We start from the raw sequence: 27,854 nt of genomic DNA, 5'->3' as shown, positions 1-27,854 counted from the left end.
TCTTAAAAAAAAAATCCAAATAATCAGATAACTGGGGTGGGGGGAGCACCGATAACCATAATGAATCTGTCCATTTGGCGTTCTAGGTGGGAGAAGTCTTGATGAGAGAAATTGTGAAATCCCAAAGTGTATATGAGCCTGATTATTTAATGTGAGGTGATTGTAAGATGGGTCGGAGGAAGTGTTTTCAGGAGGGAACAAAACAAGTGGGATGGGAGGACAAAAGTGTCCCATTGAGAGAGGGACCGAAAGTCCCTGTGGCCAGCAGAATTAGAAAAGGGCAAAAGCTGGGCATTAATGGTTTCTTTTTTAGAGTGACAGAAATTATTTTCAGAAATTTATTTTCATACCAGCCGTGTTTCCACTTTATGGACTTGACCTTTAACAGAATATCCCACAGGCAAAGCTGCAGACGGTGGTTGTCCGCAGGCCCTGGGGGGCTCCCGCCCTGAGTATGAAGAGCCTCTCTGCTTACCGATGGGTGCGTTGCAGCTCGGACACGGCAAACTGCCAGCCTCGAAAGTCTCGGTGCAACATATCTTTAAAAGTCCAGGCGCTTGCCGTGTTATTATTTTCATAAATTGGTTTAATGAGGGGTAGTGACATACATATGCGCATGTTGTCTTATTTCCCACTGTTTAAGGCCATTTCAAAACTAATGGCTGTACAACTCGTAATTTAAAACTTTCCCCTGATCTTCTCCCCTCCAAAATTCTCATTATGTCTATGCTCTGAGTCTAAGGAAGGAACCTCAAGACTAAGTAACCAGTTTGCAAAGCAAATTTGAAAACCGACATGACACATGCATCAGTGTTTAGAGTTGGAGGGAAGAAAAAAAAATGACTGCAGAGAAGTGTGTAAGCTTGTTCCCTGCAAAAACATAAAACTGTTATTCATGGAAAGAAGGACAGACCCATAAGAAACTAATATCCGGTTTGGGGTATTTGCTCTTTTCTTTCCAATAATTGGGATTTTTTTTTCCCAGTTCCTTTTCTCTTTAGAATAAAAAAAAAAAGAAAAAAAACCCAGCTGTGGGAAATATCTGTAGGCGATTCTGCAGGCAGGGGTTATTCTGATAATACTTAAATGACTCCTTGTTAGAACGTAAAATCAGAGATAATTTTTTTCAGAAAAAAATACATGTCACGGGATCGGGTTCCCGGAGACACCTGGAACACACATCCAATGGGATGTCTGAGTGTTGGGGGGCAGAGGGGAGGCCACCACAGAGCTCTCAGCTTGACTTTCTGGATTAGAGCCTCAAGTATGAATAGAGGAGGGGGAGTAGCAGAGAAGCCTCTCGTGTTCCTGTGAGGGTATCTAGGCCACCTGGCTTCTCGCCAGGACTTACCAGACGATGGAAAGTGGCCTTGCAGGCTAGAAACCGCCAACCAAATCTCTGTGACTGAGACATAAGCCTAACGCAGGATGCAGAAGCTTTCCGGACAAACACCCTCAAGGTTCAAAACAAGGTGGGAACGATGAGGTTGCTGTTGCCTCCAGCCAGTGGGGCCCATCAGCTACCATGGCTGACTGCCCCCTCCCACTCTGAGGGATATGGCCCTCAGGGCTACCAGGCCAGAGAAAACACTGGAAAAGCACAGTTCTCTAGAGCAGTGGAATGAGTCCAACATCTCTCCCATGCCTAGGTTACCCTGTAGTTAGCCTGGGAGAGCAGACCATGATAGAAATCAATCTCTTGAGAGGGCCCCTCAATTTTATGAACTCCAGACCCCACAAAACCTTAATCCACCCTTGGGATTGCCATTTATGAGGTGGAACCATAGGGAGAAATTTTGAAGATAGAAGGGAAGTAGACAGTTACTTTCTTGAGGTAGCGGGCTTGACGGTATCCATGTGGTAGCTAAATACACCGTCTGGAGAATGGGACCGAAATCCAGCTCTTCAGACCCCCAGGACCCCCGGGACATGACTGTTACTTTACATCACACAGCTTTAACCAAGAACCAGTGGTTTTCTTTTCTACCATAACTTTTGGAATAAGGAAGCATCGACCGACAGATTACCTGCAAAGCACACACTTCATGATGTTTTCAAGTTTGGGGGACAGATTTATGTCCCTCAGGCTCCCTTTTGTCCGCAGACTCTCTGATAAACAAAGGCAGGGGTTCACAGAGCCACTGACCAGGACAGGATGTGTCCTGTGACCATGAAACACAGCAAGGCTATCTGTACTGTAAAGGGGTGGTCACACCCCAGACTCGTCCTTCTTAGGAGAAGTTCGAGATGCTCCATATAGGGATAATTAATGCCTTGTCTCCTTTGAGGAGAAGCCCTTAATGCCTTGTCTCCTTTGAGGAGAAGCCCTGATGTTACTATTTTTATAATGATTCTTCGGGAATGAATACAAGGAAAATACCATCATCCTGAAGACAAAAGTTAACGTGCAAGAGGTACGCGGTAGAGATTACATGCAAATGAAGGACTTCTGCCACCCTGTCTACCAGACCAATAACACAACCCGTAGACCAGTACACCTCCGTGGAGTCACTTTACAGAGCTTCGGTGTTTGCTGTATGCTTAATTAAAATCCTACTCTGGTGGGGAAAACCAGATTTCCAAATGGCGACTTTATTGATTCAATAAAATTTAAGAAATTCTGCTTATGGAAAAACTCATTAACCAAAACTAATAAATAAGAGTTTACCCTGCAGTCTGGTTCCTCTTTATTTGACAGAATTAAAAATCACTCTGGAGCAACTTAGTTCATTTTTCACTTGTTAATTGAACTTAATGGTTTAGTAATTCCCTTTCTGTTCTAAGCTTTCGAGCGCTTCATTCTTTCTGGAAGCACTTGCATTCGGTCGCTCTTAACTTTACAGAGCATATATTTATATGGAAGTTTAACAGAAGTGACGAGTGTGAAGCGGGGGAAACACTGAGAACCTTTTACTTGGGCTGATGCAAGGACTCAAGGCACAGCCCTTGGGGGCCGTGTCACATTGCACTGCCCCGTTAGAAGGGTTCTCCAGTGAGGCCTCAAGGGCCCAAGTCCATGGGAGGGACAATTTTATTATCGAATGCCCCCCCACAGCAGATTTCCACTTCTGCTCAACCTCCCCTATAAGAAATTGCCAAAGAGCCAAAATTGAGCATGTCCTGGATAAAAACTTTCAATTTTGCCCTCGGACACAAAAATTTCCCTTTGGAGGGCTACCATTGTTCACCTTCATTGTTTCTTTGCACAACAACATATTCGAGATCTACTTTTGTGTGTTTAATTGTGCATCTCAAACTTAACCTTCCCCTTCCCTCTGGTCGGACCACAGGAAATCCACAGAAAAGTGGCTGACAATTATGAATGGCCAGAATCGTGGCTCACATCAAAAACCCTCACCGCATATATGAAGAACCAAATTCCTCATCTTTTATGGTAGGGATTTGTTCCTTGGCCTACCACAATTAGGAAAGTTTATTCTTCAGCTATTTTGACCTCAGTATCAAGTGGATTAATTTTATGGCTCTTTATTTGCATAGTTTCCTCCCAGTTTTGAACTGACTTACTGTACAATTTGGCGTCTTAAATTTTTGCTTAACTTTTTTATAGATATAGATACCTGACATACTGACATAATTCTCCTGAAAACACAATTATAAATCCCCACATAATGTTCCATCCTGTACATAAACCATAAATAACTTTTTTCATTTCTCTTTTACTGGGCACTTATGTTATTCCCAGATACATTATGCTGTTTGATTCCATTCATGATTTCTTTTTCTCGTGTGTTTATACAGATAGTTATTTCTGGTGCATAAGAAAGTTATTAAATTTGTTTATCTTGTGCCAAGTCACTTCACTAAATTTTTCTAATAATTATAGTTTCTACCAGCGAGAGTTATTCAGTTGATTCTTTACTATCCCTGCAATAAGCCAAAAATATACAAATAATATATAATAGAAATAATATGTATTTTTTCCTTCCCTAAAATATAATTTTATTTTTTAACTTTAAGGACTTCCAAGACAATGTTAAGTGATAACACTTATCACTTATTGAATACGTATTACATCATGGGCCCTGCCATAATTTCTTAATAAACATTATGTATCATTTATTATTCCATTACTTTCTAGATTTTTTTACTAATTTTTTTTTAAATGCCTTCAGTTCCTTAAATAGCTATAGGTTGTTTGTTCAAAATATAGTTCATCGTGCTCAGGAAGTAACATGTTCCTTTTTAAAAATAAAATTTTAAAACAGTCTTTAGACTTATAGAAAAGTTCTGAGGATGGTACAGAGAATTCTGTACATGCTTCACCAAGTTCTCCCTTAATTGACAACTTACATCATCCTGGCACATTTGTCAAAACTAAGAAATTCACATTGGTACATACTATCAAATAAATTCGATTTACTTCAGATGCCTCCAGTTTTCCCACAAATTTTCCTTTTGGGATCTAGAATCCCATCCAGGGTACCACATGATACGGAGTCCTCTTATCACCTTAATTTCCTACAGTTGTGACAGTTTCTCAGCTTTTCCTTATTTTGGATGACACGACCTGGACAACTTGGAAGACTCCTGGTCAGGTATCTTGTGAGATGCTCCCCAGTTTGAGGTTGTATGATGCTTTTCTCATGGGTAGAGTGGTGTCAAAGATTTGGGGGAAGAATGTCCCACAGAAGCATCCTTCTTATCACACTGTATAATCAGGTACATGATATCAAACTCAGTCTCTGGTGATGTTAACCTCGAAGAAGCCAGCATTTGCTAGGTGTGCCTACTGCAAAATTACTATTCTTTTTTCCTTCCCATACTCTATTCACTCAGCCAGCTATGAAGGCCGGCCCCCACTGAGGTGAGGAGAAGCTGTCTCACTTCCCGGAAGAGCAAATGCCGACATATGTTATTTGGAATTTTTCTGTAAAGCAGAGTGGTTCCATCTCCTCCGTTTACTCATCTATTGAAACATGGGTTTATATTAGGATAAACATCTAGATCCCCAGATGTTTACCTGATGCTTTGGGCTCTAAGCCAATACCACAATATTTATTTCGTTGCCCAAATTGTGCCAGTTCCATCCAGGAGGCTCTTCTGGTTGGCTCCCACGTCCCTTTGACATGCTCCATTGTTTTGCTGCTGTTCTGTTGTGCTTTGCTCCCTCTGTTTCTCTGAGAACTTCATCACTGTCTGGCAAGATTCTCCAGGCTTACCTTGTCATTTCTCTGCCCCAGCCCTAGAAACCACCCTTTCTCAGAAGAGTATGGGTACCTTTCATTAGAAAATGGTATTTAGAAATGAACATCTGGGCACTGCATGTTCTATTCCTTTTTGCTTTGAAAGGGCTTTGTTTTACCTTTTTTAAAAAATTGTGGTAATATGTACAGAACATGAAATATACAGTGTGAACCACCATTACAGGTACAGTTGGGAGGCACTCAGTGTAAGTACACTCATGTTGTTGTGCCGCCATCACCACCATCCATCCACTGAACTCTTTTCATCCTCCAAAAATGAGATTTTGTACCCCTTAGACAATAACTCCTCACTATCCCTTAACCCAGCCCCTGGCAACCACCACTCTAATTTCTGTCTCTATGAATCTGACTGCTTTAGGTACTTCTCAGAAGTGGAATCATACAGTATTTGTCCTTTCATGACTAGCTTATTTCTCTTGACGTAATGTTCTCAAGGTTGAGGCATGTGCCATAATTATCTTACTTTTACAGGCTAAATGATATTCTATTATACCTATACACCACATTTTGTATATCCGTTCATCTGTTGATGGACCCATGGGTTGCTTCCAGCCCTTGGCAATTGTGAATAACGCTGTTGTGAACGCGGTCGTACAAACATCTCTTTGAGGGCGCCTGGGTGGCTCAGTGGGTTAAGCTGCTGCCTTCGGCTCAGGTCATGATCTCAGGGTCCTGGGATCGAGTCCCGCGTCGGGCTCTCTGCTCAGCAGGAAGCCTGCTTCCCTCTCTCTCTCTCTCTCTCTGCCTGCCTCTCCGTCTACTTGTGGTCTCTCTCTGTCAAATAAATAAATAAAATCTTAAAAAAAAAAAAAAAAAAACAAACATCTCTTTGAGTCCCTGCTTGCAATTCTTTGGACCTTATACCTAGAAGTGGAAGTACTAAATCATATGGTGATTCTACGTTTCATGTTTTTTGAGGGAACTCCGTATTATTTTTCACAGCAGGTGCACCATTTTACATTCCTATTGATAGTGCCCAAGGGTTCCCATTTCCCCACATCCTTAAGCTCCAAACCCATAGAATGTACAACACCACGAGTGAACCCTCAGGTAAACTACAGACTTTGGGTGATGATGATGTGTCGAGGTAAGTTCACCAATTATAGCAAAGGTACATTTCAGGGGGGATGTTGATAAAAGAGAAAGTCATGCATGTGTGGCTGGCCGGGGGTTTATGGAATATTCATGTAGCTTCCTCTCAATTTTGTTGTTAACTTAAAACTGCTCTAAAGATAATAACATCTTTTAAGACAAAATTTAAAAATAAACAGTATTTCCCAACATTTTCCCAGAGTCTCCATGGGTCCACTGAATGATAGGTTGCCTGTAGGGATTGAAAGAATTGTGTTGAGATAGTGCCATCTGAAAGAATTAAGATATTTATTTCGAACAGCTTCGAAAGAAACCATATTTGACTTCTTTGACTTCTTTCTAGAAACCGATACTATTAACCCTCTCATTGTAGTTATTCTTTTGTTTCACCTGTAAATGAAATAGAAATTGGGGTTCCTTTAGTCAACGTATGGAGAGCTATTTGCCATGAAAATGCCATTTAAGTAATCATTGGTGGTATTTAACACAACCTTTAAAATAACTGGTAAGAGAGTAAGCTGACAATTCAGCAAAGCATGTCGGGAGGTGAACAAAATTTTTGACACTGTATTCCCTTTCTCTGACAAACTAAGTAAGGATAAATTTGTGAGGATGAAAAAGCTTTTTAAATTGGCTGCTTTAACAGCCTCTTCCCACTAGAGAAAAATCTTTTCTGTCTGATGAGGCCAAAGCAATCTAAATGGAAATATCGGCTCCCACCGATTTCTATTGGCTTTGATGATAAAACCTTCTGCCTCGTCTATTTCCTTTTGATCTAGTTGAAAAAGGATGCTGGGAGAGGCTAGCACCATGCTTCCTCAATGACCAGCTGCTGATACAGCTGTGGCTTGTTAAGGCCACAGGACAAGGAAAAGTTCCAGCATGCTTCCTGTTTTATCACATTCTTAAGTTAACATTACTGAGAAAAGTGATATCCACACAGATGCAGAAATACGGTGTGTACTCAAGGCCAAGTGGACTGTAAAAACGAGGACCCAGCTACATATTTCAAGAAATTAGTATGATGTAAAAGCTCATCAACAGAACCTTTATTCCCACTTAGCAATTTGAAACAAAGATTGGCTTTTAGCTAGTTTACTTGTCTAAGATTGATGGGGAGATAGTTTGAATTCTCTGTAGAAACACACTCTCTGGTCTCAAGAATCCGGACGGATTTGCATCCCAGTACCAACCTCAGAGGCTTAAGGAAGGCCACAGAAGGCCTCCAGCTGATACCGGGGATCTGAACTATGACTCTCGCTGCTTCCTATTAAGAAAATGAGAAGCAACTCACTTTTTACAAGGTGTTAACTAAGCTTGGCTGAGCAGCCCAACTGAAAAATCAAACATGCCCAAACACTTCATGTTTATAAAAACAAACTCCATTAACATGCCTGGCTTCCCTTTCATAAAATTGCAGATGATTTACTGCATATCTTAGTGCCATCCAATTTTCCTGTAAAATGCATGTTCTGTATTATGTTTGGCACATTTTAGGAGATCAATGTGTAATTGTTGAATTGAATTAGAATTGATGTGTTTTTTATAAAAACTGTAATGAAGGGTTTCACAGAACCTGAACTACCCAACTGGCAAAGAACAGAGTATTTACACAGGCTATAAGAACTGGCATGTGATACTAAAAGGAAGTTAAACTTTTTTTTTTTTTTAAATACCACAGCATTCATCCTTCCAAAGTTGGACTTAATAGGAAGACAACCAAGATTCCTTAACAACTCGTTCCATTAAGTCGGGCCTTATCACAAGTCACTCCAGAGTGATCTAAGTGTCTCCAATCCCTATATACCCGATTAAATTATTCTGGTAAACCCAATTCTGGGACTTTTATTAATTTCTTAAAATATTTCTAGGACAATGTCTGCTATTTCTCTTTACCCACTTAAAAAAGATGCTCAATAATAAAGAATATGTAGCCATCATCTCTGTATCCATCCACAGAAACCCAATATACAGAGTTGATGCCCTCTGTTTACCCAGCTCTGATCACATTACCTGCCCTTCCCCATCAGAAGGAAACATTTATCCAAATCTTAATTCAAATTTGCTCACTGACCTGTGGCTGGGAAACAGGGAAGCATTGTAATAGGTTAACAGTGGAAATTACTTTCACTTATAATTTTTTGCAAAGCACCTTGATGATTTCATGTACTCCTTAGAAGACACTGGTTCTCTTAACCCTATTGTAGATGTATACTTACTAAACCTACTGATATGTTGGCTAAGATGAAACAGATGTGGGAGAGTCTTCAAACCTCATGCTTTTCTCATTTCACAAGCAATTTTGTCCTCCTCCCCACCACCCCTGCACAGGACGGTCCGTGACTTTCTCCAAACAGGACCCAGTGCATTTTTCCACCCTTCTCCAATCTGTACTGGTGTCCTAAAGAGGAGAGCAAATTTGGTAATGATGAGATCCACAACTGTCCAGCTACTTTTCTAGGGGTCATGGTCTGTTCCCAAGTGGGATGCTCACACCCAGGACAGGAACAAGACACACCATTTGGTTGTAAAAGCCATGTGAATTGATATTTAAATGTATTTTTCCCTAAAGCAAGGAAGAAATATATTAAACATTACTATCAATGTTAAAAGAAGTATATTACATGTACAACTCATAAATAAATATACATATATTTTTGAAATATATTTCAAAATAAACATTCACCATTTGTTTTTAACTTGTAAGGATTTTCAATCAAAAAAGTTTGAACACAAGTCCAAACAATTCACGTTTATTATCTGTGTGACCTAAGAAAAGATAGCTTCAAGACATACTGCATAATTGTAATCACATTCAGGTCATACTTATGTGCTACTTTGACAGATTAATATAAATTATTTTACCCTGTACTCATGTATGGTGGTATAGTATTGTTCCCCAAACTCTTAGTCCAGGTAAGCAAATGAAACTAAACATTTGTTATTCATCACCTGAATGTTCTAGGTCTTTTTTTTTTTTTAAGATTTTATTTATTTATTTGACAGAGAGAGATCACAAGTAGGCAGAGAGGCAGGCAGAGAGAGAGAGAAGGAAGCAGGCTCCCTGCAGAGCAGAGAACCTGATGCGGAACTCGATCCCAGGACCCTGAGATCATGTCCTGAGCCGAAGGCAGAGGCTTAACCCACTGAGCCACCCAGGTGCCCATGAATGTTCTAGGTCTTAACACTCACTGCTAAAAAGTACACAAGAGGACTAATTGTACAATGCACTTTCAGTGCCGAAGTCTTTTTGTCTTTGTTTTGTTTTGTTTTGTTTGAGAATCAGGGATTAAGATGTCTAGAAGAATTTCTCAGGTAAATATATAGACAAACAAAAATTATAAACACTTAGTCTTCAAATATTTATAGAGCAACTACTATAATGAAGATACAAAGAGTAATAAACATTAACTGAGCATTTGCTTTCTTCAAGTGCTAGGTAATGAGGATTAAGTGATGAGCAAATAGCACTGGTGATTCCTGTCTTCAAGGAGTTTACAAGCTAGTGGGGTGGAGGGGAGACAGAATAATATAAAATGGAGCAAGTAGGGGCACGTAGGTGGCTCAGTCGGTTAAGCGGCTGCCTTTGGCTCCGGTCATGATCCCTGGGTCCTGGGATCGAGCCCCACATTGGGCTCCCTGCTCAGCGGAGAGCCTGCTTCTCCCTCTCCCTCTGCCTGCCACTCTGCCTACTTGTGCTCTCTATCTCTCTGTCAAATAAATAAGTAAAATATTTTTTAAAAATAATAAAAAAATAAATAAATAAAATGGAGCAAGTATTTTAAGGAAAAGATGAATGAAGTCCTAGACTGTGTTTCTCCATGTCAACGCCTTCTGCTCCTTCTTTCAGATTTCCTCTTCTATGGCCACTACTCCAAAATAGGGATCCCTACTCTTCTCATTTGCTTATATCTTGGAGGTCCCTAAGTATTTTTCTCTTCACCTTGAATTCCCACCTCTGCCTCTTTGTATTTTTCCTGACCAACCTCATTGAGTAACAACAGATTATAATGAGTTTAATTTGATCCTGGTTCTTCTGAAATTCTTCCCTGGAGATAGAATGTCGTGAAAGAGATAGCCATAGAAAGTTCTTAAAAAAGGAGGCCTGGAGCAGGAATTGGAGACACTAGAGCAGAGCATCCCAGAAGTGAAGGATTTTTATAAAGGAGGTTTTGGAGGGAGGCATTCATCATTTCAGATAGACCGGCCATCTCTGAAAGGCACATGTGGGAAATTCCATGGGTCCTTCTCTTATTGGCCATTTCCTTTCACTAGAACGATTCTGAAATTGTTCAAAACAATAATTGCTTTAAGTATGTGTACTGGGTCTCTTAGATTGGGAGTCTGAGGGCCACGGCAACTTCCTTCCAATTTACTAAAGCGTGCCCTCTCCCCTTAGAGCATAAGAGGCAACACAAAACAAGCACTTACTCCTTCCAGAAATGTTTTGTGGATCCTACCCCAGACAAGGACTGGTGATAGTGTTGAGGAGGGCACAGAGATGTATGCAGAAAGCAATAACATTCCATCTTGACCAAGAGAATGAGGATTATGTTAGCTCCCTCTTACAAAACGGGGAAATGTTGTACTTTAAAAAGGACTTTTAGATATTGCTTTCAGCCACATATCAGGCAGCACTGACAAATATATAGTGTCAATATAATATTATTATGTCTCCATCCCACATCATCAGTCACAGACTTATCTGTGTTACATAGTCTCCATTTCAAAGCGTTTCAGGGACTCTCCGATGGGTAGTGATTTAGGAAGAGATGAGAATAGTTGCACATTTCCGATAGCGTTGTGGGTGTATTTTATGGGAATGATGATGAAGATCATGATCATGATGATAATGATAAGGTCCCCAGCTGTCTGCTGAAATTCCTTTCTGGGAAACAGCTGGAGATTCATTCTCTAAAGATCGCATCTGGCTTGATTTGCCAGCACTCAAATCCCATTGATCTGGTTCTGTTCTAGCCCTCTCTACTCACAGTTCAAAGAGCAGGGAGGCCTGTAAAGAAATTACTACCATATTGTTCAATCGGCCACAGTGAGCAATATATACGATTATAATTAGGAACACATTAAGGGAAGCAGCTCAGTGGAGATAAGCTGCTTGACTGTGTACGCTTTTTGATGAGGGCTTAGCGCCAATCCGAGAAGAAAAAGATTAAATGTTTGTTACCAATCCTTTTGAACTTGTGGCAGGACATGTGGTAAAGCATTTTTGATTCAAATTAAAAGCATCCTAGGATAAAAATAACCCTGTTCTCCCAGGCCTTTCCAAGTGAAAACCATTTGGAGACTGATTTATTGTATAGCCCTTAACCTCTTTCCACCAGCATGATTAACGTAAGCATTTCTGAATCCCATGTAAGCCCGGACAGGTATTTGTCTTGTTACACATCTGTGAGACAAATGGCAATACAAATTAGACACTCAACAGATGTTAAGTTTTCAAAGGCCGGGCAAATTTAATTTGACTGCGCATGTAAATGAAACGCTCATTGCGCTCTGAGGTCAGCGATGTGGGTTTCAGGTAGAGAGGGTGGTTGTGCCAAACGTCACCAAAAGGCCAGCAATTCAGAAATCCTGAAGAAGGAGCTTCCTGAACCAAGGAGAGAAGATAGGCTGCCGCTGTAGCACCACAGAAGGAGAGCACGGGGAAGGCCGAAAAAGAAAAGGTCTTCCACCGTGTAATCAAGAAAGACTTTCCATGGTCATTGGCAAGAGAAAAGACAAGGTGACCATGTTAAATGTTCTAAGCTTCCACGTTGAGAGGAAGCATGGTTTAGTGGTTGCTTCTGGGAATGGGGGAGAGAATGTTTGTGCCAGATCCAGCCTCTGATTTCCTCTGCGGTCATGGGCAAGTCCTTTTTTTTTTTTTTTTTTTTTTTTTAAATTTATTTTGACAGAGAGAGATCACAAGTAGACGGAGAGGCAGGCAGAGAGAGAGAGAGAGAGGGAAGCAGGCTCCCTGTAGAGCAGAGAGCCCGATGCGGGATTCGATCCCAGGACCCTGAGATCATGACCTGAGCCGAAGGCAGATGGGCAAGTCTTTTAAGCTCTCTCTGCCTGATACCTGTTAAAACTGGGATATTGGTGTTTATCCACTGCATAAGAATCTGAGGTGGAGCATCTTTTTTTGTTTGTTTGTTTTGCTTTAGCTCCAGAGGTAGAATTTAGTGATTCATCAGTTGTATATAACACCCAGTGCTCTGTCAAGTGCCCTCCTTACTGTCTGTCCGTCATGCAGTTCCCCTGTCCCCGCCCCTTCCCCTCCAGCAACCCTCAGTTACATCCTTCCAAACTGATTGCTGATCTCTTGAAAATGGTACTACAAATTGTGCATGTCATGAATCTGGGAAGTTTGTAACCATGTGACGCTATCTGCCAAAGGAATACTTGAGTTTAAGTTGGTTTTAATTATATCATGTGTAATTTTAATTTCTACAAACAGTGAAGTCCTCAGAGACTGATTTTTAAAAACTCAATTGCAGGGTGCCTGGGTAGCTCAGTGGGTTAAAGCCTCTGCCTTCAGCTCAGGTCATGATCCCAGGATCCTGGGATGGAGCCCTGCGTCGGGCTCTCTGCTCAGCGGGGAGCCTGCTTCCCCTGCCCCACACCTACTTGTGATCTCTGTCTGTCAAATAAATAAATAAAATCTTTAAAAATAAATAAATAAATAATAAAAACTCAATTACAATGTTTTCTCATATTCTCTCATTCAATCCCACCTCCTAGCCCGCTAAGACAGACAGACACATATACATGCATACATTTTCCTTCCTCCCAACAAAATTCTGGGAACTTTTCCTCTCTGTATAATTTCTTCCCTGGTAAGGCAGCTATAGGCAATAGCAGCAATTCTAAACTTCTAAAGACAATAAAAATCAATAGTTAATTCCACAAGCAAACTTCTTAGCACTTTCATTATCAAACTGTCAAGATATCCACAGTCTATTATCTGAAGTAGCATCTTCTAAGTTCCCAGGGATATTGATAAGAGTTTTTTTTTTATTTTTATTTATTTATTTATTTATTTATTTATTTATTTATTTTAAAAAAGCTCTCAGTCATATCATTTTAGTCCTATCATATTTGGTTAAACCAAAGTCATTCCGATAATGTACATTGTAGAATTCTAAATGGGGGCAAAGATTGAAAGATTCTCCTAACTTATTTATATGCCTTTACCATTGCATTCTGTCACACCTGTTCTGATGAAAACAATTGGGGAAATACTCATTTCTGGGGTTTTGTTTGTACTTTTGCTGTTGGTGAGAAAGGCAGGGAAGTTATTCCCAAATCCAAGTGAGACTGATGGAGAATGAGCATTGGCCTTTAGAAAGAAGATTAAGGCCAATGGGCAGGTAGAATATTCCTTTCTGCCTTTGCTTCCACCGGGAAGAATATGTTGCTATTACTTTTTTGCTTTGTTTTGTTTGTTTGCTTTGATTCTTTCTGCAGGAATCATAATAATAAAAATATTTGGAGCAACCCAGCTCTGTGCCAATTACTAGGGGTCAAATAAACCAAACCTGTCATTTACTATAATTTTATGAATAAATGCATTATGTTTAAATGACCCTCATTGTTCTTTGAAATGTCAATTAGTCAGGAAACTCTTGCTGTTTTCTAGCCACTGGTCAGGGAAAGGAGGAATAAGGACTCCCCAGCAGTGAGAACAACTCACTGTCTCTCTACTACGTGGCAAAGTCAAAAGGAAGTTGGGACATCTTTCAGGTAAAAGAGGTATCAATGAAAATCCATTAACAACTTATACAGCTGATAGCTAGGTATCCACGGTACCCTTCCTACGAGTACAGTGATATCATGTGTTTCTTGGGTCTGCTTTCCCCACTAAACCCTGAGTTCCTTAAGGTCAAAGGCAATGTCCTATATGCATAGTTGTTCCTGGAATATTCCCAAATGCCTGAGTCATAGTAGTTACCTGTCACACATTTATGGAATTAAACTGACATCAAGTTACTTGGAACAAGAATATTTATTAAAAATATATCCAGAGTACTTTGCATATGGAGGTTGAATCTTGTTTTCAAAGTGAAGTAGAGAAATTCCATATTTCCCTGGGTATTTCGGGCCAGAGTATACAGCTCATTTGTGGTTTAAAGATAAGACATAAAAGCATAAACTCCATACTATTTATGCTGGGTCAGAGCAACCCTGCTCAAATATAATGTTTTCCTATATGAGTTATTTTTCTCAATCAATATGAGGAGCTTTACTTATATCCTGAGTAAATGTCACTATTTTATCATAAACTGTCAGAGTGATTTTGAATTTTGATTCTTCTGTCTTGGAATTATTTATTCCTCAGTGCCCTGTGTCATCTGGGAAAGTGATATCACCTAAAAGTATGATAAAATTTTTAATTCCATGGCCAAAGGGTAAAAAGCAGTGGGACAAAAATAATTTCAATTAATCAACGGTGTTGGAATGTGGGCTTTAAGTTTGCAGTTATGTTCTCATCCAGTCTTCCTTTCTTTAACATACACAAAGATATCCCAAGATTTTTGTCAAACCCTTTGCTGATGAGGACAAGTTTTGATTCTATTATAATTGTAAATCTGCTACTACTATGACATCAGTCTCAGAGGTGACACCTATGCATTGCGTGATAGCACTCAAACAAGCAAGTTTGGCATGCTCAAGACTATTGAACAAACAGAACAATGCTGGCCAAATCATGTTGCAAATGCATAACGTCATGCTTCTGTCTTTGCTGACACTATGTTCATATTCATGAAAAATGGCCAGAAACTTACCTCCCTCAAATTTCCTTGCTGTTAAGCTGTTTGTGAAGTGAATCCCATACTTTGTAATCTTGTATTGTAATGTCTCCTCTTTCCTCTGAAATGCCAGGTAATTGCCACAAATTGCCTTGCATCCATCAGTTTTAAGAAATTTTTAAAAAGTACATATTAGAGAATTAAATGAGAGAATCCCAGTATGTATGAGAATTTAATAAAGACAAAAGTAGAGGTTCAATTCATTGACAAAGGAATAGATTACTTAATCACTAGCAAAGACACAAAGAAAAAACTTCAATGGGGCCCCAACCTTACGGCATTTCATTCCTACACATTAGACAAGAGTAAATAATATGTTGATTTGAAAAAATTTGAAGTAGTACTAGAAGACTTCATGTGCAATTTTAACTGACATTTTAGGAAACCAAGAAGTTATAGAAGAAAAAATAGACCTATTGTACTTCAGAAAAACTAAATTGGCAGAAGATGTCATACACAGAGTCAAAAGACCAACCTAGAATGGGGGAAAAAATGCTTGTAAACCAAATAATAAAGGAATAGTATATAATACCCATTACCATAGACAGGTATTCCATACAAACAAGCAAACAAAAAAAAAGATTGAGTTCAGGCCTGGGATAGTTATAGGTAGCTCATGGAAAAGCAAAGGCAAAGAACAACAGTTGGATGAGCAGACACTCGCTCTCACTGGTAGTAGGCAAGGGAAAATGTAACGGCACAATAATATGTCCCTTTATCGGGGTGCCTGGGTGCTTCAGCCAGTTAAGCATCTGCCTTTGACTCAGGTCCTGATCCCAGGGTCCTGGGATGGAGCTCAGCGTTGTGCTCCCTGCTCAGCAGGGAGTCTGCTTCTCCATTCCCCTCTGCCCCTGCCCCTGCTGGTTCTCTCTCTCTCTTAAATAAATAAATAAAATCTTAAAAAAAAAAAAAAAAAGATGTTCCCATCATTATGCAGAGCAGATTTTTTTTTTAAGATTTTATTTATTTACTTACTTGACAAAGACAGACACAGCAAGAGAGGGAAAACAAGCAGCGGATGTGGGAGAGGGAGAAACAGGCTTCTCATGGAGCAGGGAGCCCCATGTAGGGCTCAATCCCAGGACCCCAGAATCATGACCTGAGCGGAAGGCAGACACTTAACGACTGAACCAACCAGGCGCCCTGGAGAGCAACCTTAAAAAAAAAAAAAAAAAAAAAAAAAAAAAGTTCCTTTATCAATTTGCCCTCAGACTAGTAGAGATAGAAATAAGAATACATTATAGATTTGGATAAAAGGAAATAGTATGATTGGAAAACAAAATGAGAACACCCATACAGTGCTGGGAACATGAAGTATTCCAGTCTCTTTTAGAAAGCAAGGTGTCAAATACCTATTAAGTTAAAAATGCTCTTCAATCTATAGTTCCCACTCCAACCATTGTATGGAAATGAAATAGATAGATATAGATATGAGTATTTCATGAAGCATTGACTGATTATATTTCATGTTGGATTGTTTCAAATTGCAAGAAGAGACCCAAGTGGAAACAAAGGAAAGCCTACTGATGAGTGAATGGTTGAATTCGTGTGGTGTATTCTCACCACGCTCTGTAACACAGCCACTAGAGGCAAGAGAGCTGGACCATCTGACACGGTAGAAGTATTTTCATGTGCTATTGTAAGTGAGCAAGTAAGTTACATCAAAGTCTTATTATATAATCTTATATTTATAAAAAATATAAATTCCTATTACACATATGCATAAGTGTGTGTGTATATATGTATGTACATACAGATATTTGCACATATATGTATGTACATACAGATATTTGCACATATATGTATGTATATCTGTGTATATTTTTACTTGCAATTACACAAACATGGTAAGATAACTAAAACATGAATATTTTCGTTATTATGGGTCACTGGGGGGCAAGAGGAGTATGAGGAGAGCAAGAAGGGATCCCCCCCCCAAAAAAAGAATAAGAGAAGAGTACTACCCTAAACCCTCCAGCATATATATAGTTAAACACATATATATCATCACACTTAGTATTTTGCAAAATAACATAGATATCTTTAAAGGAATGTTTGAATAAAAGTAATGAAAAGGGACTAAGCACAGAAACCTTATGAACAAATCAAAATCCCATTTCAAACAAGTTGAAACTATTAAATTACAAATGAATTAAACAATTTCTGACACTAAGAGTAGCTAGGTCAACTCTGTGACAGTACAGAGATCACTGGGAGCTTTCTCAATAATTGTCTCACACAAAACTCACTACCCTGCCTATGATTAAATATAAGGATGAAAAACGAGGATCAGGAAATGCTATCATTAGACATGGCTTGGAGCCAATTTTTTATATTTAGTTTAAGAAATTGATATGCTTTCAGGTCAGATTTTAAAGTCATCTACTAAGAGAAAAGGTTGCATTATTAACTTTCATTCACCATTTCCCGCCATCTCATAAGGCCACAAAATCTAAATGATGCTAAAAGCAAACCATAGAAACAAACACTTAGAAACGAGGAGCCGCGCCTGAGAATTTCAGTATTCTACCCATGAAGCTGTGGGCACTAACATTCTTTCAAAAAGACCCAGCTGAACTGAGAATGAAGAATCACAGCTTCTAATCTCGGCTTTGCTGAGAGCCTGCAGTATGACTTTGAGTCAAACACTTGACCCTTCTGAGCTTCTGATTCCCTGTAGGTAATAATCCTGGCCTTATCTCCCTCATTGTTTCAAAAATAAAATGAGAAGGATGATTTATGTGAAAGCACTTTGAATAGTAAAATGTGCTATATTATTATTCAAACAAGGCATTATCCTCTCAAACCTACTTAGCAAGAGGCTGTAAATGAAATACTGCATATTAATGCGATCTGGGCTTCAGAGAACTTGGATTCTCTGGGCACCATTACAGTCGCGACTGTTTTTCAGCACAGCATAAATTATGTGCTCCAAACAAGTCTTCAATACCCTTCGGAAGCCTGAGAGGCCAGTGTGAGGCTGCTTAGTGCCTCCCATATAGGTACCACTGGAGAGAAAGGAAGAGTGTTTCAGAAATACAGTGAACAGGGTCTGCCTGCCAAGTCTGTGCTCGAACTGCAGTTTCTCATGTGCATGGGTGCTGAGAATAAAGGAAGCATGTCTAAAAACCAAGCCTGGGCAGGAATTTCCACACCCTCTGGGTATTTCACCGAGTTACTATTACACATGCGTATCCGCGCACAAGTGTGAATATACACAAACGTGACATTACAAAAGCAGATAGCTTTTCCAAGTTACACACCCAATTCACCAAATGGCATCAGTTCCACAAACCGGATTTGCTATTGTAATTGGGTCCTTTTGCAAGCATGTTTTTTTGTTTTTTTTATTTTTTTATTTTTTGCATTATTATTATTAGAGTCATTTACCCGTTTGGGGGCATTCTAAGGTCTCCCCAAAGTGTGCTTTTTCATGACTGCATTGTGTAGGTTACATCTCAGGAATGATTTTTCTACTTCTAGATCTCAGAAATGTCTGCGTAGTTTGTTATTGTTATTATTGTCTTTAAAATATTAGAGTGTTGGAATGAGGCAAGACTTGGAAAAATTGGGTCATAGATTTTCTCAATCTGGGACCCTGACTCAATCTGGGAATTCTCACGGGCGTTTTATTAGAACCACTGAGTCCGCTCATTACCTGTGAGGTTTCAAAGGAAGTCAGATCTCTCGAACAAGGTTCCCCTTGTGTGTCCAAGTGCACCTTGGACTTTATTCTCCCCACAAGCCTATAAAGGTAACAGCAACACACTCTGGGCACACAGTAAAAAAAAAAAAAAAAAAAAAAGCCTCATTCCTGGCAGCCAAAGCCCTCAGGGCTGTCATGTTTCACTCATCATGGCTTCTGGTGGGCCTATGACCACCAGGAAAGAGTTTTTCTCCATGCGATATGGCTTAGGGCTGAAGGGTCAGCATTATAATGTCCGAGAGTTTTGAACTGACATCCCAGCTCAATCATTTAGGTGACTTGGGGCAAGTGTGTTAACCTCTTGGATCTGATTTCTCATCTGGCTGAGGGGCATACTAGTTTCTAACTAAAAGGATGATGGTGGAGGAGGAAGTGAGATCAGGCCTGGAAAGTGTTGAGGACAGTACCAGACACGCCATGGGTGCTGGACCGATGGCACCTGGAAGGGCATGGCATCTCACCACTGCTGCTGTAGGAAACTCAATAGTTAGGGAGACATCTAAGCCCATCAAAAGAAAAAAAAACAAAAAACAACTTATTCCCAAACTTAAAGGGAGGCAAGCTATACACACCAATTAGTAAGCGTGGAACTACACAGACAGCTTTCCTATCCAGAAATCACACACAAAGCTACATAAAATCTGTACCAGGAAGCCAGGAAGACGGGGTCTCTACTCTTCCAGGCAACTCCCGGACAGCTCCATGGCAAAGCAGGAAGGGAAAAATGGATCTAAAAACGACACCTCTGAAGCATTTGTACATGGAGCTTAAGATGTACATGGCATTACAAAACACCATAGATCCATACGTATTATCTAGAATTATAAACTCTCGGTTGGAAGCACTCGTCTCCCCGCCCTCGGTAGGACTGCTCGGCATCATGGTAGCTTCAATTTTTAGTCTTTTAAAGACGAGATCAAGCTTGTCTGCGTGTTCCTGTGGATGTAGTGGGGACACAGGTCTGCATAGCTGAGATCAAGAGAATCCTGATTTGTAACATTTGCCAATTTCCATGGTGTAAATACTCCACCTGAGACTCACGGAGAGCAAAACTGAGAAGAGACGCAGATGGCCAGGACTAGTGGGCGCCAACCTCACCACTGCGTAAGTGGGACAAGCATGGGGGTGATTGTCATCCAGCTAGGTTTCAGTTCTCTAAACCCATCAGGTCACTCCCCCTCTAAGTTGCCTGATTCTGTTTCTCTCTTCAGCCTGAATTATTTCCAGTTGCTTACTTTTTCCCACTGATCTTACCTTCTTGTCTCTGTGTCCCTCCACGTCCTCTGTTATGAATTACAAACAAGCTATATGCATCCGGTTGACTGTAAAAATAATGAAAGAGAGGTGTACAAAAATCAGTCATTTAGGATGATATGGATACCTGGATTTCCAAAAATGCCATTACAAGATGAGCTTATTTTAATCAAGGTTCACTATAGTATGTGTCCAGAGTAAGTGGCCGATATTCAAGGTCAGGTCCTTACATGTGCACACATGGCCCATTTCCAACACGTGTTAATATGGTCTATCAACTTCTCTCTCTACCCAATCCAGTCTGCATGCTGCTGCCAGAAATGTCTTCCTGAAATAACACTTGCATCACATTCCCTGCTCAAAAATTCTAGTGGTTTCTCAGTCCTTCAGAAAAAGCCCAAACCCTTCACCTCAATGTCTCTCACAGCCAGAACGCCAATGGCTTCAGGTGCCCACATCGCTCATGATCTCTTCACCACAGCCTGCTTGCCATCCTCTCTGCCCTTGTATGCCTGTCTTCCTTTATGCAGGAAACGTTTCAATCTACCTTTGATAAACTCACATTCTTTCTTTCTTTCTTTTTTTTTTTAAAGATTTTATTTATTTATTTGACAGAGATCACAAGTAGGCAGAGAAGCAGGCAGAGAGAGAGGAGGAAGCAGGCTCCCCGCCGAGCAGAGAGCCTGATGCGGGGCTCGATCCCAGGACCCTGGGATCATGACCCGAGCTGAAGGCAGAGGCTTTAACCCACTGAGCCACCCAGGCGCCACTCTTTCTTTCTTTCTGACCTCAAATTCTTCCTTTTCTGTGACTCTCTTCTGTCCACTCTGATTTGATCTTCCCTCCTCTGAACTTGTCCCGCTGTCTTGTCTTGACCTCCCGAATTACTCATGCTGTACACTGTTGGTGTTAAAGCTGTTTATATAAACTCCTCAAATGGATTACAAATGTGGAAAGCACCAGGATCACGTCTTTGGCCATCCTGCCAGCACTCTCCAGTAGAACTTTCTGTAATAAGGTAAATGTTTTTTTTACCCACACTGTCCAGTGTGATAACCACTAGCCACACCTGGCTATTGAGCACATGAATGTGGACAGTGCAACCAAAGAACTAAACTTTATTTATTTCAAGTCATGAACACTTAAATTGAAATTGTCACAGATGACTAGTAGCTTCATATTGGCTAACACAGCTAGACGCTGTATAGAATGTAGTGCAGTGTCTTCTACTTTGGCTCTGACCCATATTTGCTGAAGTTATCGATGAGATTCCCTTATGTCACATCCTAACCCCAAAACTGCTTTCTAGCTCATCTCTAGCTTCTAATTATTTCTTCCTACAGTTATAGCCACTTCATTATCCCCCCAAACGCTTCTGGTGACAACAGCCAAAGGATGGAATTTAAGTAATCGTAAGTACGCAGTCTACTTCTAGCCCTGTAAGGCTCAAAGGTGAGCACCAAGCATGCCAGGAATGGGGCATTTGAGAGCCCTTTTAAGGGCTCGTCTCCCCCTTTTAAGGGCCAGTGTGCCAAAGCCTCCACGTCAAAGTCAATACCAAGACCTTCTAGAAACTGTCCTACCACTTTTAGGTCATTTTTGCTGTGCTACTTAAGTTCAGTGAAAGTCTAAATTTCTGTTTCTCATAGCTAAAACATGGTTAACTCCTGGTTTAAAAAAAAAATTTGCAGCAAATAACCTCATTTATTTTTGCTCATTCACTTGCACAGATGGAGCAACAGTTCGTTTGCAATTTAAGGAATTTAAAATAATGTAAACACTCTGTTTCAGCAATGTTGAAGAAAAACTAGAAAATTCTTTCTCTCAAACAACTTGGAAAATGCCTCACTTCATTGAGAAACAACCCTGAATAGAATTTTAAAGCAAAACGGACCTTAGACATCAATGAGCCCAGGGCACCCATTCTACATTTAACAAATATAATCACTGCAATTTAAAATTGTTTTCATAAAGCTATTAGTAAATCTTTGCCTACAGCAGAGATATCCAGAAATGTATTCTATTTCTGCAAGCACTCTCCATTAATTAACAGAACCCTGACTTACAGGACTATTAAAATGTCTTTTATTTAAAATGACCAAATTAAATTAGATCACTTCACTTTAGAAACATAAGAAGGAAAATGCTGTTTTCGTTCTTCACGCTGCAGTAGTCATTTAGAATAAGGTAATGTAATAACATCTGCCTCATACAAAAAAAAATCCATTTCTGTAAGAAAAGGAAACATTTACTTATTTGCCTTGTATTTTTATTAGACCCTGAGCTTCGCAGATGTCACTTTCCATGAATAATTCACCCCCAAATTTGGCCCACCTCTTTATTGGCTTCCATTTTTCAGGAGACATTTAGCATTGCATCACATGTCCTAACATGCACACGTGTGTGCACACACACACAAACTTAGTGTCAGATGTAATTAAATATTTTATAGTACAACCTGAGTCACAGCAGATACTTTTCATGAAGTTCGTATTATCCTACAAATACTCTTCATAGAAAAATTAGAAAACACTCGTAAACAGCTAGTCATTTTGTATTTTGCTTTCCATTCCTGAATAACCTTTGACTTCCAATTACATTGTGTAATGGGACTTGCAATGCTACACAATGATTACATTGTTCTATGGCAAATTCCCACTTTTGATATCAAAGGGAATACAAATCTTCCTCCAAGATAATGATACTAAAACATGTTCACTGTTGAGTGGCAATTTCTCTAGCTCTAAGTGTAAATACTAGACTATAAAAAGACATTTCTGATAGCCAGATGAACTATATGGCATGCTTAAATAAATGCAATATTGCTCTTTCTAAAGTCATATAGCACTCAAACTAAGCCAGAAGATGTTACCAGAATGTATAATCAGGTAGAGGTTATGTAGCTCCTTATGGTATAGAGAATAATATATATATAATTATTTGAGTATTATGTATATAAATTTATATGTAGTGTCCTGATGAAGAGCTTATGAAGTTGTCCTACCTCTAAAATTTTCCTACACTCATTCACCTTGTTTGGTTTTCCTTACTCAGGTGCTTAGAAACACCCTTCTACACAAAATACAAAGGTCCCCTTTGCTCAGCTTGTTATATTTATCTCAGATTACGAGTAAGTGACAACTGTTTTCTTAGAATGTTACAGGGTACTAGAAATAGTTTCTGCTTTTTGTTTTAATTCTGAGTGTAGCTTCCAAGAAAATCAATTTAGTCTGACATATACGGATATTCCATACTCGAGAAATGCCTGTATCCATGTAACCTGTTGGACAGATGAGCTGAAGGGCATTTCGGGTCTGTGCATTGAGCAGAACCTATTCTAAACTCCTGGGACACTCATACTTCAGTAGCATGTTCACAGTCTAAAAACTTTCTTCACTTGCAAATACCCAGCGTGAGATCTGCCCATATCTTAGACAAATTAGTATATGTTATATTCAAGGCAACACACATTTGAGTTGGTTAGTGTGTTCAATAGTATCTAGACCATCGGAAGGCAAAATGTGGGTCTCGTTAATATTCACAGCTGAGCCTGACTTTCAAAGCCAGGCCCAGGACATAATTCATTAATCAATTGCACAGACCAATAAAAACTTCTTCTCATGTTTAAAAATTAGTCAAAAAAATTTGTTTAGGGGACACCTGGGTGGCTCAGTTGTTAAGTATCTGCCTTCAACTCAGGTCATGATCCCAGGGTCCTGCTCAGCGGGAAACCTACTTCTCCCTCTCCCACTCCCCCTGCTTGTGTTCCCTCTCTTGCTGTCTCTCTCTGTCAAATAAATAAATAAAATCTTAAAAAAAAATTTTTTTTTAATTGTTTGGGTATAGCAGAAAATCCTACTAATGAAGCCAAATGACTTTTTTTTTTACTATGAGAAAAAAAAATACTTGAATACCTCATAAAATTTAGAAATATATTAACGAGTCAGTACAACTTAGCATTAGGCTAGGAAACAGAAAATATTAAAAAGATGTCAACAATATTATTGCTATTAAGTCAAACCAAAAAGCACTCTGTAAAATACTAAATACAGCATGATGTAATGTTTTCTGAGAGGCAGTAAATATAGAGAACAAGCTGTTAGTGGTGATTATCTTCAATCAGTATAGTTTCTTTTTTAAACCTCTCTGTGCTTTATCACTTTTTCTGTAAGTAGGCATTCATTATTTAAATTATTTAAATTTAAAAAAACAACTATTGACGAGCTAGTAGCAGTGTACTCTTGGTGTCAGCAACAATAACAATCATAATAATAGCAAACTTAAGTGTTTACAGTATGTCTAAATTTTAGAAAGAACACCCTGTTTGCTCCAATTATGTTTATTTTGTCGTAAGAAAATACTGCTCTAAAACCCCATTCAATATTTACCATTGGTTGGATATTTCATATTCACACAGTCAATCCACATTATCAAATTTGATGAAAATATCCATTTTTTTTTAAGATTTTATTCATTTATTTGACAGAGAGAGAGAGAGAGATCACAAGTAGGCAGAGAGGCAGACAGAGAGAGGGAGAAGCAGGCTCACTGCTGAGCAGAGAGCCCGAAGCGGGGGTCGATCCCAGGACCCTGAGATCATGACCTGAGCTGAAGGCAGAGGCTTAACCCACTGAGCCACCCAGGTGCCCCAAATATCCCATATTTTAAAACGAGGTTTTCAGTCAGCTGTGATTCACTTCTCATGAGTTGGTCTCACGGCTGAGTCATCACGCCTCTACCAGAGACCTGATGTTGATGATGGCCTGAGATTTTTTTCTTGACTGCCTATTTGCTGAAAGGTTACCTACAAAGTCACTTCATCCATTCATGGATGGAGCAGCTACCATGGGCCAGGCACACTATCTGGGATACATGCATGAAAGATACAGACATAAACATCACAAGATTCTGTCTCTTCTGGTCAGGCATGCTTGGTATACATGTGAGGAGATGTTGGGAGAGAGCAAGGAAGATGTGAAAACTAATGACAATATGGTATAAGAGAGGTTAATACAAATAACCAGAGGAATAAAGGTAAGGGGAGGACTTCCTGGAAAATAAAGACATTCTTCTGAGTCTATTAAAAACAAATTATGAATACAAATGTCCACTAGGATCATACCACTTTAGCTCCCATGAATGAATCAAATTAATTTATATATATACACACATACACACACACACACATACACATTAGGCATAAAACTCAATGGAGCTTAAATTCTCTAGTGATCTCATATTGGGGAAGGGTGTGGGGGTGAGGAGCTTTATGTCCTCATTTGCACAATTCTATTGGCAAGTACAGTGGGAATAGCCAGGATATCAAGTAGTGTATTTCCATGCTAGGTAATTCTTACTTCCTAGTTTTTCCATGATTCCTTATATGAGAAAACACACCTGGCCACCTCATAGTTTAGAACTTTGTCCCCTGATACAGAAAGGTTATTTCTCTACCCATGAAAGCTAAGCCATAAATCTTATTGAAATAGACGTGGCCTAAGAAATGTTTCAATCAGAAAGGCGCTTAATGGAAAGCTACTTCTCTGAGCATGGCAGAGGGGAAAAAGCAGCACAGAAATGGCAGTCAAGAATGGCAGAACCAGATTCTGAAATGTCTAATACCCAGCCCCCCCCCGCCACCCCATCCGGCGCCAACAGCTTGGGTGACCCACGAACCCTGGAGTGAGCAACTGCCTTTCTCTGGTACAATCTGAGGGATGAGGAAGTTCCCATCTGTCTCTGTGTCTCAGCCAACGTGCCAGCGAGGGGTACGCCTGAATCCTGTGAGCTCCAAAGGGGGCCCACAGGGCGTCAGGAGGGCTGGCGGAAGTCTGGGTTGGAAGCAAGGGCAGCAGAGCATGGAGACAGGAGACTGCAAGCCAATGTCTACACCCACAAACGTCAGGTGTGGATATCAGCATGATCCCTCTCGAGGCCACACAGAGCCAGCCACATGTCAGCAGACCCCAGCGGGCCCGAACAGACAAACTTCCTCACCGTAGAGCCCGAGAACAGCACACAGAACAAGGACCTGCATTCATAGAAACCCGACTTGCCCACCGCCACAGGATTACATGATCTCCCTCAGCCCCCAACCCTGAGACATATGACACCATCCCGGGGAAGAGCAGGGAAAGGGTTGAGAAATCTGAAAGACTGAACATTTACCCTAAAGAGACTGAGTCATCCAAAAGAAATGATCTAAACAGGAAGAGACAGAAATGCAGTTAATTAGCAAGATTAAAGCACCTCACCCAGACCCCTATGCCCCAATCAGCAGAATTAACAAGCTCAGGGAAAAATTAAACCATTATCAAAAGATTCCCCCAAGCTTCTGAAAAGCCTAGGAGGGAATTATATGAAGTCAGAGTCACAGGGCAAATGTCATCTATCCTATTACACTAACACCCAGGACGCAAAAGCCGGTCTCTTTGAAGCAAGGGGACCCTGCCTCAGTTGACAACTTGGACTGACCATGATAGAAAAGACGAGAGCCTCAGTCGCTAGATCTTTGACGTCAGCATAGATCATTTATTCCTCAGCTGCTTGCTGCCACCTGCCTTGCCTGGCAAACTGGATGGCCAGTGACAATGGCTAGAGCCACAAGTATCTATCCCTGGTTCAGTTGGTCTTACTACCCTCGGCTCACATTCCCTGATTCTTAGAAGATGGATAAGAAGAAAAAAGTGGATGGTAGTCATGAATTGGGTAGATTTTTTAGTAGAGTCTAAAAAATTCTGGGCTGGGAACAGGCAGTAGATAACACAGCTGGTACTATTTTGTCACCAACTCTCCACTTAGCATCCACCATTCGGTGAAAAGAGTTTTGTCAGTTACGTTTGCAGTGCTGGGCTGTGTAGCATGAAGCAGACTTCTTCTCTGAAGGGCTACCACTAATAAACCTAATGGGCACAGAGCAATGCTGAAAGGGCTAGCTGTTACAGTTTCCCAGACATATTCCAGGAGCCCCCTGCTACTGCCTGACACCAGCTCACAAGATATTGTGGGCCTCCCTTCCCAACTCTGAGATAGGCAATGTTACTGGTGGCTTGAAATCAGCAATGATGGGAGCATTTACACCATAAAGAGTGGCAGACACTAATGGGACTTTTTTCCTTTCCCTGGAGAGTGGGTTCTTAAACATTAACTAGTATACCACTGTCTCAGAAACCTCTTGTAAATAAAACATTCCACAGCATTGGTGTATTAGTATTTTTCTATTGCTGCTATAACAAATTACCACAAAGTTAGCGGCTTAAAACAACACAAATATATCATCTCCCGGTAAGGTAGAAGTCTGACACCATTTCACTGGGTTACAATCCAAGCGTCAGCACTCCCTCCCAGAGGCTATAGGAGAAAGTACATTTCTTTGCCTTTTCCTGCTTCTAGAGCCATCACATTCCTTGACCCGTGGCCCTTTCTCCGTGGTCAAAGCCACAAACAAGAGACCTAGTGCTTCTCATACTGCGTCACTCTGACATCCTCTTCTGCCTCTCTCTTCTACTCTCAAGGACCCTTGTGATGATAGTGGGCCCACTTGGATAATCCAGGATAACCTCCCTATTTTCAAGTCTGCTGATTTGCAACCTTAATTCCGTGTGTAACCATAAATATCCTTTGCAATGTAAAGTTCCGGGGCTTAGGATGTGGTTATCTGTGAAAGGCCATTATGCTGCCCAACACAACTGTGTTCAAGGAACACATGTTAGGGAGAGTCACAAAAGCCTTTAATGGAAAGTGCATGGGCTGCTCACTTTTCTA

The sequence above is a fragment of the Lutra lutra genome, chromosome 3, assembly GCF_902655055.1.
Source record: "Lutra lutra chromosome 3, mLutLut1.2, whole genome shotgun sequence".
Taxonomy (NCBI): Eukaryota; Metazoa; Chordata; class Mammalia; order Carnivora; family Mustelidae; genus Lutra; species Lutra lutra.
The sequence above is the reverse complement of the archived record's forward strand: the minus strand, read 5'-3'. Positions refer to the sequence as shown.